Source organism: Pinus tabuliformis, chromosome 4_2 (genome assembly GCF_031772625.1).
Source record: "Pinus tabuliformis cultivar Carrire ecotype Pingquan chromosome 4_2, CPIR1, whole genome shotgun sequence".
In the NCBI taxonomy this organism is placed as follows: Eukaryota; Viridiplantae; Streptophyta; class Pinopsida; order Pinales; family Pinaceae; genus Pinus; species Pinus tabuliformis.
The window spans coordinates 690,750,997-690,766,943 of NC_142304.1; the positions used below are offsets into that span (position 1 = coordinate 690,750,997).

General features: G+C 34.6%; 1 pseudogene; it reads left to right on the forward strand.

Annotated features, from left to right (window-relative positions):
- Positions 1–227: 227 nt before the first annotated feature.
- LOC149171352 (respiratory burst oxidase homolog protein F-like) lies at positions 228–2,619 on the forward strand (annotated as a pseudogene).
- Positions 2,620–15,947: the final 13,328 nt, after the last annotated feature.

Sequence of the window (15,947 nt, forward strand, 5' to 3'; positions counted from 1 at the left end):
GTGCCCAACCTGCATGTGGTGCGGTGAACGTGTGCCCAGTCTGCGTGCATGCTCCTCTCTGGACGATCTCCAGGATTAGTACCTAGGGAATCGAACCCCACTCCAGCGTGATTGAGACCGAAAATTTGTGGAAGGTGAGGGAGTTGTGGCGCGCCTGGCGCGATGAGACAAATCGACGACGAGAAGAACTATTCCACCTCATTGACATGTGTTTAACTGTATTCGTCATGGTCTTCAGTTACGGGCGGACGGAATGGTGGGTATTTTAGTTATGGGCGGAGAGTTTGAAAACAAAATCTACTAGGATTTTCTTTGCGATTCTTCTTCTTCTGCTCGAGGTCTCTTTGGTGAAATTGTCCGCGCAGGAGGAGGGCTGAGGGCAGGGCTCGGCTCGGTTTGGCAAGAGTTATCTCAGGGTTTTTCTTTTTCTTTTCTGCATCTTCAAACTCGGGCTTGGAAAATGGCGTCACAGGACAACTCAAAAATGCAAGAGGAAGGGAGTGGGAGACAAGTGTTGGAAGGGCCCATTCACTACTAGAACAACTGCCTTTGTTCTCGCAACAACCTGGTTTAAAAGAAGTTCAGTGAAACTTTCTCAACAATTTGATAAACTGACCGAATTCAACGCTTCCTAGTATTCACATCATGCATTTGTCATGATTTACCTGCTTCTCATTGTCATTCCATTCACCTTTTCTTCGTGCGAGATTGGAGGGAGAAACCATAAGGACATTTCAACTTGTTTTCTGTTAATTCTAAATTACATGTCTAACTTCGAAGTAAAACACCTCGAAATTTATTCCCTAAAAGATTGAAAGTAAGAAATGAATATCTAATTTCGTTCTAAAATGCTTGAGAATTTAGCTCAAGTGAAAAGAAACATAGACAATTTGCTTCAGAATTTGATGATGTTTATCCTCTTAAAAATTTTAGGGCTTAATTTTTGACGTGATTTGAACGTGCAGATTTGGATGTATATTGCTGTTCAGGTGCTTTTATATTGCGGCGAGCGCACACTAAGAGCATTCAGAGCAGGGAATTATACTGTCAATATTGTCAAGGTCATGTAATTTCTACTTCAGATATGCAATTTTCTTGTATTATCTGTATCTTGAAATCCTTTGCAAGCGCAATCAACATATCTGCTTTATTTATTTTGCAGGTGGTAGTTTATCGCAGAAACGTCCTGGCTTTGCATATGTCAAAACCTACAGGCTTCGAGTACAAGAGTGGAATGTATTTATTTCTCCAGTGCCCCAAGATCTCGCCTTTCGAATGGTAATTTTAGAACATACATTAGAATTTATCAATTGATAAGATCTTTTAGTGTTTCTTCCACGATTCTTACATTTTTTTTTTTTTTTTTTGAACTTTCTACATGCAAGAATCCATTCTCGATCACCTCTGCTCCTGGTGATGAACACATTAGCGTGCATATCAGAACAGTTGGAGACTGGACACAGGAGATGAAAAGAGTTTTCTCGCAGGTGATTACTAATTTATTTCCTTTAGCTTTAAGATGAAGTTTCTTTGTCAGCCGTAAGTTCTAATCACAGATCTTTGCAGATAATGGAGGACCCTACAACTGGAAAAAGTGAACTTCTAAGAGCGGAGCGTGAAGTTTCTTTGTCGGCTGTAAGTTCTAATCATAGATCTTTGAAAGACAATGGAGGGAAAAAGCGGACTTCTGAGAGCAGAGCGTGAAGTTTCTTTGTCGATTGTAAGTTCTAATCACATATCTTTGAAAGACAATGGAGGTTCCGACACAAAATTACAAGAAATATGATGTGCTATTGTTGATAGGGCTCGAAATTGGCGCTACTCCCTTCATAAGCATTCTCAAAGACATGTTAAATCACATGAAAATCGCATATTCTGCTTCCAAAAGGAAAAGGAAGGATCGGGGTCTGACGAACACTTATTTCTACTGGGTCACAAGGGAGCAAGGCTCCTTCGACTGGTTCAAGGGGTCATGAACGAAATAGCAGAGATGGACGACAGGGTTATATAAACGAATACCAAATTTTGCCGAATTGAAAAATATAAACGAATGTTGGATGTTTGTGAATCCAGGCTGCTATTGAAATGCACAACTATCTGACGAGCGTTTATGAATAAGGCAATGTCAGGTTGGCTTTAATTATAATGGTGCAAGCTCTGAATCATGCCAAGGCTGGAGTCGATATTCTCTCAGGAACCAGGGTATATATATATATATATATATATATATATATATATATATATATATATATATATATATTCCATTATCGTTGTAGTATTACATTACTTGGGGGCTGTAGGAAGCCATTGTTTGAAACACCTGCTGGTCTGCAAGTCAAGACTCACTTTGCCAGTCCAAATTGGAAATAGGTTTTCTCAAAAGTTTCTTCTGCTAATAAAGACAAAGATGCCAAAATTGGTAAGTCAAGCTTTCAAAATTTCTGACAAACGTAGGGAATTATGGCTCCTTTGAGAATCACCTACTTATATTAATGTTGGTTGAATGCAAGGGTTTTCTGTTGCGGGCCTCTAATTTTGGCCAAGGAGCTGAGAGCCATTGCCAAAGATTACAACCACAAAATGAACACTAAATTCGAGTTCCATAAAGAAAATTTCTAACACATGCAAGCTGTTTACATTATTTCAACTTACAGGGCTATTATATTCTAATTTTTAGTAAAAGAAAGGTAAGATTTGATTTCATAGGCAACCATTTGATAGCTGGACGTGAAAGAAAGCACACAGCACACGCCTTCCTGTCTTTTTCATCAAGATAGCAAGACAAACTGTGATATAAGTTTGACTGAGTAGACTCCAGAATTAGAGACCTGTCCTTATTTCCACCGTTAGCCATTGTCTGTAACAAGAAATAATAGATATGCATTGTAGATAGATGGAAATGGTATTGCAAAATATAATTCTCATACAATTTGCACTGTATAAGCAGGGGAAGATTCCATCTGATCTGAAATGTTTCCGGGTCCTCGTATTCGCAGTCAAAAGGTCTCGAAAATTATATAAAACTATAATTTAAATTATATTTTATTTTTATTATTATTATCAGAGATAATTTAAATAAGAAATAATAAATATTAAAATTGATAATCATTTTATTATTATTATTACTTTATTTGTATTAATCTGTTTTTAAAAGTAAGTTTCTGTCATTTATGATTTATAAAAAGTTTTTTTTTGAGAAATTATATAGACATTTTTTAGGTTAACTAGTTTTGAACCACTAATTGTGGTTCATAATCATTTATGTGATTTATTTAAAAACTTTTTTATGATATTTTTTTAATTAAATATTATTTCAATTTTTAATTCTTAAAGTTGATTGATTTTAGCTTATAATTTACTTTATCTCTATTAATATTTATATTCAACTTTTAATCTTTCAACTCCATGCACATCTCAAGTAGTCTTTAACTTTTAGTTTTTCAATCTTTTCATCACCTCATCAATCTTCAACTTAATTTTGATTCTTCATTTTTATGTACATGTTTGTTTGGCTTCCTCCTATGTTATATTTTTCATGCCAATTTGTGTATACAATAATTTTTTAGCATTAATCTACACACTTTCGTTTTCTCATTATCTTTTTATGCACCCGATCTATAAATCACCTAATTTTTATACACATAATTTATTGACCTTATCCAAATATTTGTTGCATTTTTTCCTCTAAGCAAAATTGCATGCTATAACTATTTGCTTCTATGCATATAAATGTTATGGCACCCACACTATTCCTTCATATCTTATCTTTGCACTTTGGTTCTCACCTTGTATAATCTCCTTATATAACATGATTTCTATGCTTATAACGAAACTTTTCATGGATTCTCCTATGTCAACTTCGTCTTATATGGAAAACTTGGTTTGTCCTTACACTAATTCTACATCCTCATTCCTACTCTTTCCTCTTCATTATTTCTACATCATAATTCCTACTCTTTCCGCTTCATTATTTCTTATACAACATCTCAAGTACCTTTATGTTGATGTCAATGGTTTTAGCCTTCCTTTTTATCAAACATTACTTACAATGAACAATCCATCTTTGAAATTTCCTTTCTTCACAACATTTTCTATATCTTCTAGCTTCTTTCTTGGCATTCACTTCATTCAATCGATCTAAACACTCTCTTATATTTCATTTGCGTTATTTTCACTTCCTTCTATAAATGCAAGTTCACATCATAAAAAATAAGTGAAATATCAAACTCTTGGTTACTCCACCTCATGTGCATTTTCACCAAACTTCCTTCAGATCCTACATGATCTTATCTTCTCCAGGTTGAACTTAATGCATGTACCTTATATGGGATAATGCTCTTTCCTCAATTGTAGAATCACTTGATTGACAACGCCAAAGGACTTAATTTGGTGCACATGTGTTTTGTCCTTGTACCTCATGCTATTTCCCTATTTGTAACTCTTCTTGAACCTGTACAAATATCTACCATACCAATTCTATACAAGATCTATCATCATTTCTCCTCTTCAAATCTATAATAAAATCTACTAAGTTTGCTACTCCGGGGTTTGGCTTCATTTCACACCTATCTAATTGAATGGAGTAGATAATGTCAATTTTTTCATTGACCTATTATTTAACCAATTTCCTTATGCTCGTATTGACAACTCTAATTCAAGTTATCTTTAACTAAACATATTATCATATTTCCCAAACCTTTTGCAGCAAGAAAATGATGCCTATTCGTATCTAAGGCCTCTTAGTGTTCTATTTCCGCGAGCTTTGGTTAATGCCTGTGAATCTTAAAAACAATCAAAATTTGAAAAGCTACACATATTTCTTTCGAATACTCTGTACACACTAAAAAAAAAATCAAAAATCAATTCAAGCTTGTAAATCTAAAAAAACAACCAAAATTTGAAAATTTATACACACAATTATTTTGAATAATATGTACATTGTAAAAAATTGAAAGATCAATTAAGGCCCGTAAATCTCAAAAAACAATCAAAATTTGAAAAGCTATACACATATTTTTTTTTGAATAATATGTACACTGTAAAAATAAAAATAAAATTAAAGATCAATTACATACATATGATATGATAGTTATAACAAATTGAAAGATCAATTACATACATATGATCACTGCAACAAATTATCAATGCTCTCTCTCCCGGACCAAAAATGACGTGGAAATCTAAAATTATCCGTAACAATTCTTCAACTGTGTTAATATTCAATTTCCCATGGTAAGGCGGAAAATTAAACCAACAACTTAACACTTAGGAGTGTCTTAACAATACAAATCATGTCTACAAATGCATTCCACTTAAACAAATGAGTATTTATATTTTTATTAATTTTTCATCAAGATTTCTTAATTTTTAATGTTTATTTCTTTACATAAAGCCATTTTTCATTACATGAGACAAGAAACGTGAGATTTATTTCTTCATTATTGAAATACATTTCAGTTTCTTTGCCTTTACATATAAACCACTCTTCATTATTTTCACTTTGAACGAGCATACAAAGTGGATCCATTTAACAAATTTGTGTGGACAACTTTCTTTCTTCTTGGTAGAGTATTTGGATTTTGCTCTATGTATGTGCATAATTCTTTCCAAAGGCAATTTATTTGTGTAATTGGCTTGCTTCTCCCTCCCTAAGTATTCAATCTGGTTCGGTAGAGAAACATTGTCAAATGGTAGGGGATAGTCATGGTGGTTATTGCCTTGGTCACTAGAAAGCTTTGTAGATGCTTGGCCATCTATAGAGGTTTTTTAATTTTGGGTAATTAACTTACTCTAAAATGAAATAAGACATTAAATGTGTTCAGTGTAATATAGATATAAACAAAACATCTAAAGAAAAGTAATTGCACATTAATCCAGTCCAAGAAAACGAGGTTTTCCACAAACCAATTAAGCCTTTCAACCTTTTCGACTTATTTGCTTATATCAAACATTTGTGTAGGGTTTCAACCAATTAACATTTCATTGAGTATATATCTACAAATCAGTGATTTTAAGATCAAATCCCACAAAGCAATTCTATACCTGCTCTTCAAATTCCTGTGAAGCTATTGAAAGCAAAACCAATGAATTATCAATATAATTTTACCATAATAAAAAAACAATTAGAAGGCGTTTAGCCAGCTCAAATTGCTCATCCGTTAGACTTGAACCAACATCTCTTCTAGAAAAATTCAACAATTCTAATTTAATAATCCTATCGGCCTCTCTTTATACTTTTGAGACAATTGCTAGTATTTAAAATTATAGTACCAAATTTTTATGAAAAAACCTATTTAAATTAAACTACAATCTATATATATATATATATATATATATATATATATATATATATATATATATATATATATATATATATATATATATATTAAAAACCAGCCTAATCCAAGTAAATACAATGCCACGCCCTGTCACGTGGTTCACTGTTTCACCCAACTTCCTTATCATTTATATGGTGCTGCCCCGGACACGTAGCGTGTCCACCACACCCTAACTATTATTCGTACGTACGTGCTTCAATTGTGACCAAACACGTAGCGTGTCCAACACACCCTAACTATTATTCGTACGAACGTGCTTCTGTTGTGACCAAAGTGACATAAATTTGAAAAGTAGGTGGCCCCCTTACAATAATAATATTAACTAAAACCACTATACACAAATTATATATACTATTACATAAATGCACGACACACAACGAACCCGACGTCTACTTTTCAACCCACCTCTGCACGATTGAACGATGCCTTGTGGCTGATAGATTCCTCGTCATCCACGTCCGATGGCACTTACGTATGTTTTACTCTATTCAACGTCGAAGGGTCGTTAGCGATAAAAGTGCAATCTCAAAGGCAATGTTGAGGAGATTCTGTGGGGCAGATTTAGAGTAGATTAGTAGGTTTTGAGCTGAGAGAGGGTGACGCAGCGATTGGAGGAGTGACGCAGTTCCAGAGCAGTGCTTGGAGCAACTTTCACTGTCTAACATAGGGAACAACCGGAGTCGTTGTGGGGTTTGATCATCCATTTGTTGATTTGTCGGAATATCTCTCTCTAGATAAAAGTACTACTGCCGAGGATATTCTTTGTTGGATGAGCTGCATTTAGCACCCTAGTTGTATTCAAGAATCTGCGTAATAATACAAACCCTCTATATGTTGCACCGGTTTTCCCAAATTGAGTTTTTTCAGGGGCAATTGTCCAAAAATAACGGTGTCCCTTGTGTTATTGTCTGAGTTTATTTCAGTGTATGATATGTATATTTGTGAATGTTGCGATAGTGTTTACTTCGATGTTTATGCAATTAAATAACTTGTTAATGTAAAGAACAAGTAAAAGATTGTAAACTAGTAATTGCAGTAGGGGTTTCTGATGTATTAGATTTAGAAATTTTCACAAAATCTATATGATTCTTTCTTGTTCTCTCATTAACTTTTCATTGTCTGCCCTAAAATTAACCATCTCCATTCTTAACTCTTGGACAATCTCTAGCATCATTGCATTTGTGTTACGTGATTTTTCAAGGAGCTGGACCGACATTTCAAGATTGGTTTCAGTGATCCACACAGTGCCAACTTCAATGTTTGGTCTAAGTGGCAGTGTATGACTTGCTCCTCTCCTCATCTTGATCCTATTTGTGCATGACCAACACATTTGTTATTACCATAGTTTCCCAACAAGCCACAGTGTTGAAACCTAAGCTCTGATACCACTTGTCACATCTATTGGACGAAGATAAATTTTTATTTTTATTTTTACTATATCCTCTGTTAAACACGAAACATTACCAATGGTTGTTGGTCAACACACTTAATCGGAAGTATTTCAATAAAATGATTTCATTCAATCAATAATTACATATTTATGTCTCCATGAAAATTTAGGTGTTGGTTGGAGAGTAATGTTTGAATGGGTGCTTGTAACCCTTTGTCACCTCTCGATACTTATGAATTACTTAATCCTTGGTGGATATGTATATATATATATATAACTTATGCACAAGGAATCGACCCTTGTGGGCCTTGGTTGTTACACCTCTCACTGTGATTTCATTACACATTATTCATCTATACCACATGGTAACTATTGGGAGTCGAGAACCTTCTCCCAGCTGTCACCTTGGTCAATGTACCTTTGATGGGGCTATAGAGCTAGCTGGTCACAGTTGTTCTGTTGATTGGTCATGATTCCATCCAACGGTGGTAAACTCATGGGAGAGGTTAGGGTAACAGATTTTCCCTACCCTTTGCCTCTGGCTCAGTCATTTGCAACGAGACCTCTGCGAGTAAGGGCTCTACAACTTCACGATTCCTCCTCTAGTTTACATGATGGATTGATGTTGTAGGTGAGGTTTTCATCCTGTTTCTTTAATAGTCAGTTTTGCCTCGAACTTCCCCAGCAGGTTAACTTTTTTAATTTACGTATTCATTCCCATGGTTTTCTTATTTGCTCTAAGCGTGCAGTGGCTGGTGTCATATGGGTAAGGTGCCAAACACTTCAGGTATTTCTTAGCGGTTCCCTGGTACTTGAGGGTTTACTTTTCTCCTGTGTTTGAAACTATGGTTTCTCACGAACCTTCTTTTATAGGTTGCAACATGCCTTTGCTTGCTATGCATGGTGGTTTCAGGTGAGTTTTCGTTCTAGCAGCTTTACCCTTTGCTGAATTTATGCTACTGAACAAGGGTTTTTGTTTAATTTATTTTTCTTTTCTGCTAACCCAGACTTTGCAGAGCTTTCCACGTATTACCCATCACCCCTGCCAAGGAGTTATTTCTCAACTCGTTGCCTCTCATTCTTCTAGGTTCTCTACTAATTCTGGGTTTACTTTGGGAGGTTGTTTCTAGATTAGTCCCAGTGTATAAACATATAGTCTACAACTCGACCCTTAGGTCGGTAATGGCTAGATTAATTGACAATTCTAATGAAGAAAAGTCTCTTTTTTTTCTTTTTTTTTTAAATTAAGAATCGACGAGTGACCAGGGTTTGAAACCGTCAATTGTATAATGTTTTGGCTTGTACTGAATGACTTATTTCCTTCTTTAGGACTGAAAGTGTATTTAAAGTTGTTAATCTTTCTTTTGTTTTAATACCCTACTCAGGGTGGAACATAGATTGTAAGTTTCTTGTTGAATGATACTTAAGAATGTGTATTCACGAGGGTTTTCACAACTTATCTGGTTATATGTGGATGTGCACTTGTCAGTGTTAAATTTTCCAAATGATAATTGTAAATGAAATTTGAGTTCCTCTGGTTATTTGACTTTGTTCATGAATATAATTTATGGCTCTCTTGTTTAGTGTAATATAGGTGTATTCAGTTTTTCATGCGACTGTTCAGTTCGACAATAGTTTCTTGCCTTGCTCGGGATTCTTGAAGAGGCGTCTTGCAACCTCGATGTGGTTCAAGTTGACTAACCCCCCATCAGTGGACCAAAACTAAATTGGTTGTTGCTAGGCTCCTAACTACATATTTGAGAAGAAAATGAATTACACAAATAAAATCTTGTTTGACAGTCTAAAATATTTCTTGGGACCGAGAATCATCATGCATGTTACAGTTTTCTACTTTTCTGTATTTTCTTTCTTCAAGTTTATTTTTCTTCATTATCTCACAGCATTTCCAACTAACTACCCATGGTTAGTTACCATTCTCTTCCCATATGTTTTTTCATAGCACCTTACGAGTTTTCCTTTCCAATATTTCCATTGTATGAATGGGATTACCCTACCCATGACATACAAGTTAGCTAGGCATACATACCATTCTCAATAAATCCATATAGCGTCTTACTGGTTCAGGTTTGCCACTAAATGCTCTTACCTCTCGAACCCCTATGTACTTAAAGTACAGAATCACGACCCGCACTACCTTGTCTTTTATGCACTATTTAATTCTATCCTCTAGCTGATCCGAATCAGATCCATAAAACGACTGTCATAGACCATGACTATATCGAGACGAGACAAATCCTTGAAGGATCCAAAACAGCAATCGAAAACACCCTGAACTAGTGGCCATGGTAGCCGGCGTGGAACGACGAGGACCTCGGTCAAAGCGCGTTGATCGAGGCCCATGGAGACTGCGCAGGAGGTCAAAATAGCCCCTGGGAGCCCCGGATCGGGAAAAGGAGCTGAGGGCAAACAGGTCCGAAAAGGAGGAGCCTTAAGCACTCGGTCACGTTGGGAGCCAGAGGACCGTGGGCGGAGAAACGTAAAGCGCCATCGTATGAAGGTGGGACCCACAACCTGGAAACCGACGGTTTGATCGGGGCACCCTTGAACGGTAAGCGGTTTTGGAGAAAACGGAGCGAGCACCCTCAGCGATCGACGCGTGGCAGCGGAGGTGAGAGAAAAACCGTCGTGATCGTGCATTATCAGTCGAGCAAGTCAACCGCGCTCGACGTGCGAATGACGTTGGATCTGGAGGAGCCCAGATCGGACGACTGAGATTGTGTCCGATAGACAGAGCAGAATTGACAGGGGATTAAGCCACGATTTAAGAGGATTTGGAATCCGTTGACCGCCACGATGGAGAAAGCAACGAATCGACGAGTGGGCTGGTGCAGTTCCAGTGAGGACACGTGGCTACTTCTCGAGCGTTCATGCTGACGCCGAACAGGGAATTCCAAGCACACAGGTGACAGGCGAATCGACGCAGGCATGAGAGGAACCGAATAGGCGTGGAGGCTGAATGGCTAAAGCCATGAAGAGAGACAACATCGAGCACCAAAGATCGAAGAGTCCAAGTGACCAAGAGAGACAGTGAACAGTGAACCCTGAGAGGAGGACTGAGCACAGAGAGCAGTAAAGCCAAGCAGAGGAGACAGATGACCGAGCTGACCACAGGCAGCATCGAGCACCAGAGAGCTTGAAGAATCAAGCCTTCCCATAGAGGAATCTATCCGGATTGAGCATCACATTGGGCTCTTTCCATTGTAAACTGAGGGTCATAGAGCTGGTAGGAAGAACGAGAATCTGTGTACTCCAAGTGGCTTGGGGAATCCAAGAACCACCCTGCCAAGCAAAATCTGCTTTAGAAGAACTCATATTGAGTCCCTGCATTGTAATTTCTCTGCTGAAAGACACAATAAAACAAGGCCACCACTGAAGTTGGACCAGAGATGTAGCCCTGGAGAATAGGGTGAACTCCTTATTAAAAATTGTTTGTGTCTTTGTATTGCTTATTGTATTTCTCTGCTGTCCTTCCATTTATTTTATATGTATTGGCAATCTAATCGATCCGTTGTTTCAATAACACAGAACACACACCAGCACATGGGTCTGTAATACCTTTTGTTTAATAAATCTTCACTGAGGTCACTCATACGGTGATTATCAGATCACTAGCAAATCGTATTATCATAACTTATTTCACTGTTATCTACAATACTTTCCAGTAACACACATTATACTTTAATCAACAGTGATTTCACACAACCTTATATTAAACAGAAACACTGTCTTCCATCCATTACTATTCAATTGTAAAGGAATATACCAAACCATTTACAACAACAAAAGGTAAATTCTTCTTAAGAAAGTATACTTATCTTAGTATTGTGACAGGAAAATTTATTCCCGAAAAGGGACCTCTTCACCCAACCTTGAGTATCGCTATTACGTCCAATACTCTCCCCCTCTTCACCCAACCTCGAGTATCGCTATTACGTCCAATACTCTTCCCCGAGTACTCTGATTCTTCTAGCATCAAGACCACAATTCAACTAGATTCCTTTTCAGACTCACAGCTCTAATCAAGCTTCCACTAGCTCATAGTCTAGCTCAGCAATGTCCTACCCAACCCTTCCCAGTTGCTCTTCTTTTCTAATTTTCCTCTCTCTCCGCTAACAACACACTCATACAGTTTCTTTTTCTTTTCTTTTCTTTTGAGAGAACAAAGAGTAAGTGTCTATAACCATCTATAACCATCTGACAAAAGAAAGTTACCATTTGAAGATTGTTTCTGTAAATTCCATAATTATCAACAATTGCCCCCCCCAAAAAAAAAGAGAAAATATTAACCCAAAAATTTATATATACAATGTTTCAGTTGGCTTTTACCTTAGCCCAACATTTCCCGAGTTTTTTTTATAGTAAAAAAAAAATGTAAAATAAAATCCACATTAAATGGGGATGTTACATCAGATACGAACTGCTGAATATATTAAAAATAATTGTGAAATTTGTAATTTCAATGGTTGCCTAATCATTGACCCTATAGATGCATGTTAAGCGGATCCTAATTCCACCTCTATTACATATTTAATGCGCCCTGACATGTGGGGGCGATAGCGAAATATAACGCGCGCCGTTTTTTTTTTTCCTCCAGTCATGACGGTGCGCGTTATATATCGCTATCGCCCCCACATGTCAGGGCGCATTAAATATGTAATAGAGGTGGAAATAGGATCCGCCTGCATGTTATCCCTAATATCCCTTTGATAATTTGCATATAAACTAGAGTTGAGGTCAAAAATGTTTTGAATTTATTGATTTATTTTAAATTTATTTTAGTAAAAATATTAATTTTATTTAAAATTTAATTTAAAATATTAAAATTAAAATTTTAAATCATTGAACATATATTTTAAAATGTTATTTTTTTTATATATTAAAATAATAAAATACAATTTCAAACGAAAAATCATATAACACATTTCAAACAAAATTAAAAAGTCAAACATCATTTCCGTGTTATAAACAACCACATTTCAAACAAAATTAAAAAGTCAAACATCATTTACGTGTTATAAACGATATCTCCAAATAATCTACGTTGTAAATCAATCTAGTTTAAATAACAAAAATCAAGATTTCACTTCAAATTTTTTTGACAAATTCTGAAAAATCCAAAAAATCACACTAAAAACAACTTGATTTTTATCTTTTAATTAAATTGTGAAATAATGGTAAATCGGAGAATTTCGGTGAGAATTTCTTGCTTTCTCGGCCGACCAAGTCAGCGTGCGGCTGCTTTTCAGACGTTTTAGTTTTGTGGCCAGCGAACCTCCCACGTTGAGTACGTGAATGTTAATAATATATCCAACAAAATTATATTGTAGGGATATAATACAATATATGGTTAATAATACTAGGTAAAAATATCAAAATAATTAATAAGTTTTAATAATATTTTTAGAATTTTAAAATATTAAAAAAATATTCATTACAATCATATGTTTTTTCTATTATATAATTTTGAATTATTCCTTACAACTTTATTTTAATAAAAAATTATTCATTTGTATTTAAAAATGCATATATTTTTATATAAATAGATTATTAAAATAAGATTTTATATTTCTAAAATAATTTAAACTCTTAATAAATATAGATATTTAAATATAATATAATATTTTAAATAATTATAAATTAAATTAAGTATATTTATAGGTGTAAAGCAGAAAATCACACCATGTCATGTTTTATTAAGTTATTTTATGGTGTAAAAGTTATATACTCCAAATTTTATGGGGAAAAACATAACCATAGTAAAAGTAAAATAATGTAATTAATAATTATAATTATCATCAAAGGAACTTAGGTGAAGTGGTATGGTTTACTATTTGTGTCTCAAGTGATGTGAGTTCAACTCTCTAGAAACATATATATAAAATTAATAATTAAAAGAGATCCAAAAATAAATTAAATCTAAAGTGATATATTATAATTTATAACAATAAGAAAAAAAAAATCAATATCCAAAAATATTAAATGATGATATTGAATATTTTATTTCAAATCTCTTCCTAGTTTATGGACCATTAATAATGAAAAAAAATTGGTCAATATTTTTTTACTAATATTTATCTCTGCATCCATTTTGCTTTGTTAGGTACGAATTTACAAGCAAGACTACTAATTATTTAGTTTCCCTTTTGTAGCATTCTATTCATTTTTAATGGTAGCATTTTGATTATGAGTTTTTTTCTTGGTTAATAGAGCTTCAATTTTTTTTAGATATTTGATATGTTTTTTCAACCTAATTGGATAGCTTACCATCTATAGTTTTTGTGGAAGTGTTTCCCCTACTTTTATCTAACCAATAAGTTCTTACATGCTAAGGGCTTTCTTCACTTAACTCCACAACTAATATTAATATCTCAAGGTCTTCCTAAGTTAACTCCACAACTCATATTAACATCCTAAACTTCCTACCTTTCCTACTCTTTTCTTTCCATAATAGCAACTTGACTATCATAAATTATCTACGACTCACAACAACTAAAAATTAGAACTAAAGAAAAATTGGAAGTGGATGATCTAAATACAAATAATAATAATTATTATTCAATTTTAAGGTCATGACCAAGCCACACCACACTCGTATATAAGACCAATAATACTTATAATAACAAAACCCTTTTATATATCACTACAAACACTAACCAGAAAAACTAAAAAATTATCTTCCAATTCTATTCGTAGAAGCCAATTTACCTCATACTCTTCTTTAGCCAAATGCCACAACACTTACATACCTCTTTTCAACTAGATCATTCATTCTTATAATCTTTTGAAAATATAAATTAATCAAATAAAAAACAAAAAACCAATCATAAAACAAAAAAACTCAACTATAAAAACACCCACAATTTATCCCATTATCCCACCCTTGGCATACCATGGCATGATATAACCCTAATAACATCTATTCTGGTACCAAACAAACAAACACCCCCTCAATGTTGGAAAAATGTTTTTATTATTTTATTATTATTTTGCAATATATATAAATATATTTTATTATCATCATCTTGATGAATACATGAAATTATTTTCTAATTAATTTTATTTTTAAAATAATAAGAAATTTGTATAATATATTACTTATTTTTTATATTATAAAGCATAGTCTAATGTGTAAACGAAATGATTTTTTTAGGTATTTTTTTGGTTAATTTTAATTAAAACTAAATATAAAATTTTAAATTGTTTAATCTATAAAATTTGAGTGCCCTAATTTTTTTTCAGATATTAAATTTATTTATATATTCAAAAATATATTTTATTCAATAAAAATCACAATCTAACTAATTTAATCTTATCTTATCTTATCATATTGAAAACTGTATTACCAAATTTCATTTAAAATTGTATTGCTTAAATTAAACTACACTTATTATTATAAAGAGGAAAATATATATATATTAAAAACCAAACTAACCCATGTAAATTATTCTTCGAATATAAATGCCTCTGTTCCATATATTTTAATACAATGCCACGCCCTGTCACGTGGCTAACTGTTTCACCCAACTTCCTTATCATTTATATGGTGCTGCCACGGACACGTAGCGTGTCCAACACACCTTAACTATTATCCGTACTACGTGCTTCCATTGTAACCAAAGTAACATAAATATAAAAAGTAGGTGGCCCTACAATAATAATAATAATAACTAAAAACCACCACTATACACCTACATTCATAAATTATATATACAATTACATAAAAGCACGACACACAGAACGCACCCGACGTCTACTTTTCAAGCAACCTCTGCTCTGCTGGATTACCACGACTGAACGGTGCCTTGTAGCTCATAGACACGTCGTCATCCACGTCCGATGGCACTTACTTATTTTTGACTCTACTCAACGTCGGAGAGTCGATAAAACTGCAACATCCTAAAAGCAACAGCACTGGGCAGGTGTCTTGGGCGGACAAGAAAAGAAGAAAAGCACCGGACGGCGGAAGCGGATTTGGGCGGCTCAGAAAGCAAAGCATCGGCGATTCGGCGGATGTTTTAGGTAGCTTTCAGAGCAATCAACTCCTACGTGTCACTGCGGCTTTTCTCGTTCGACGTTTTAGGTAGCTTTTAAAGCAATCAACTCCAACGTGTCACTTAGGCTTTTCTCATTCACCCTCTTCCCATGGGCCTTTATAACCTCATGACATCAACCACTTGGGTGTTCAAAAAACACATTCC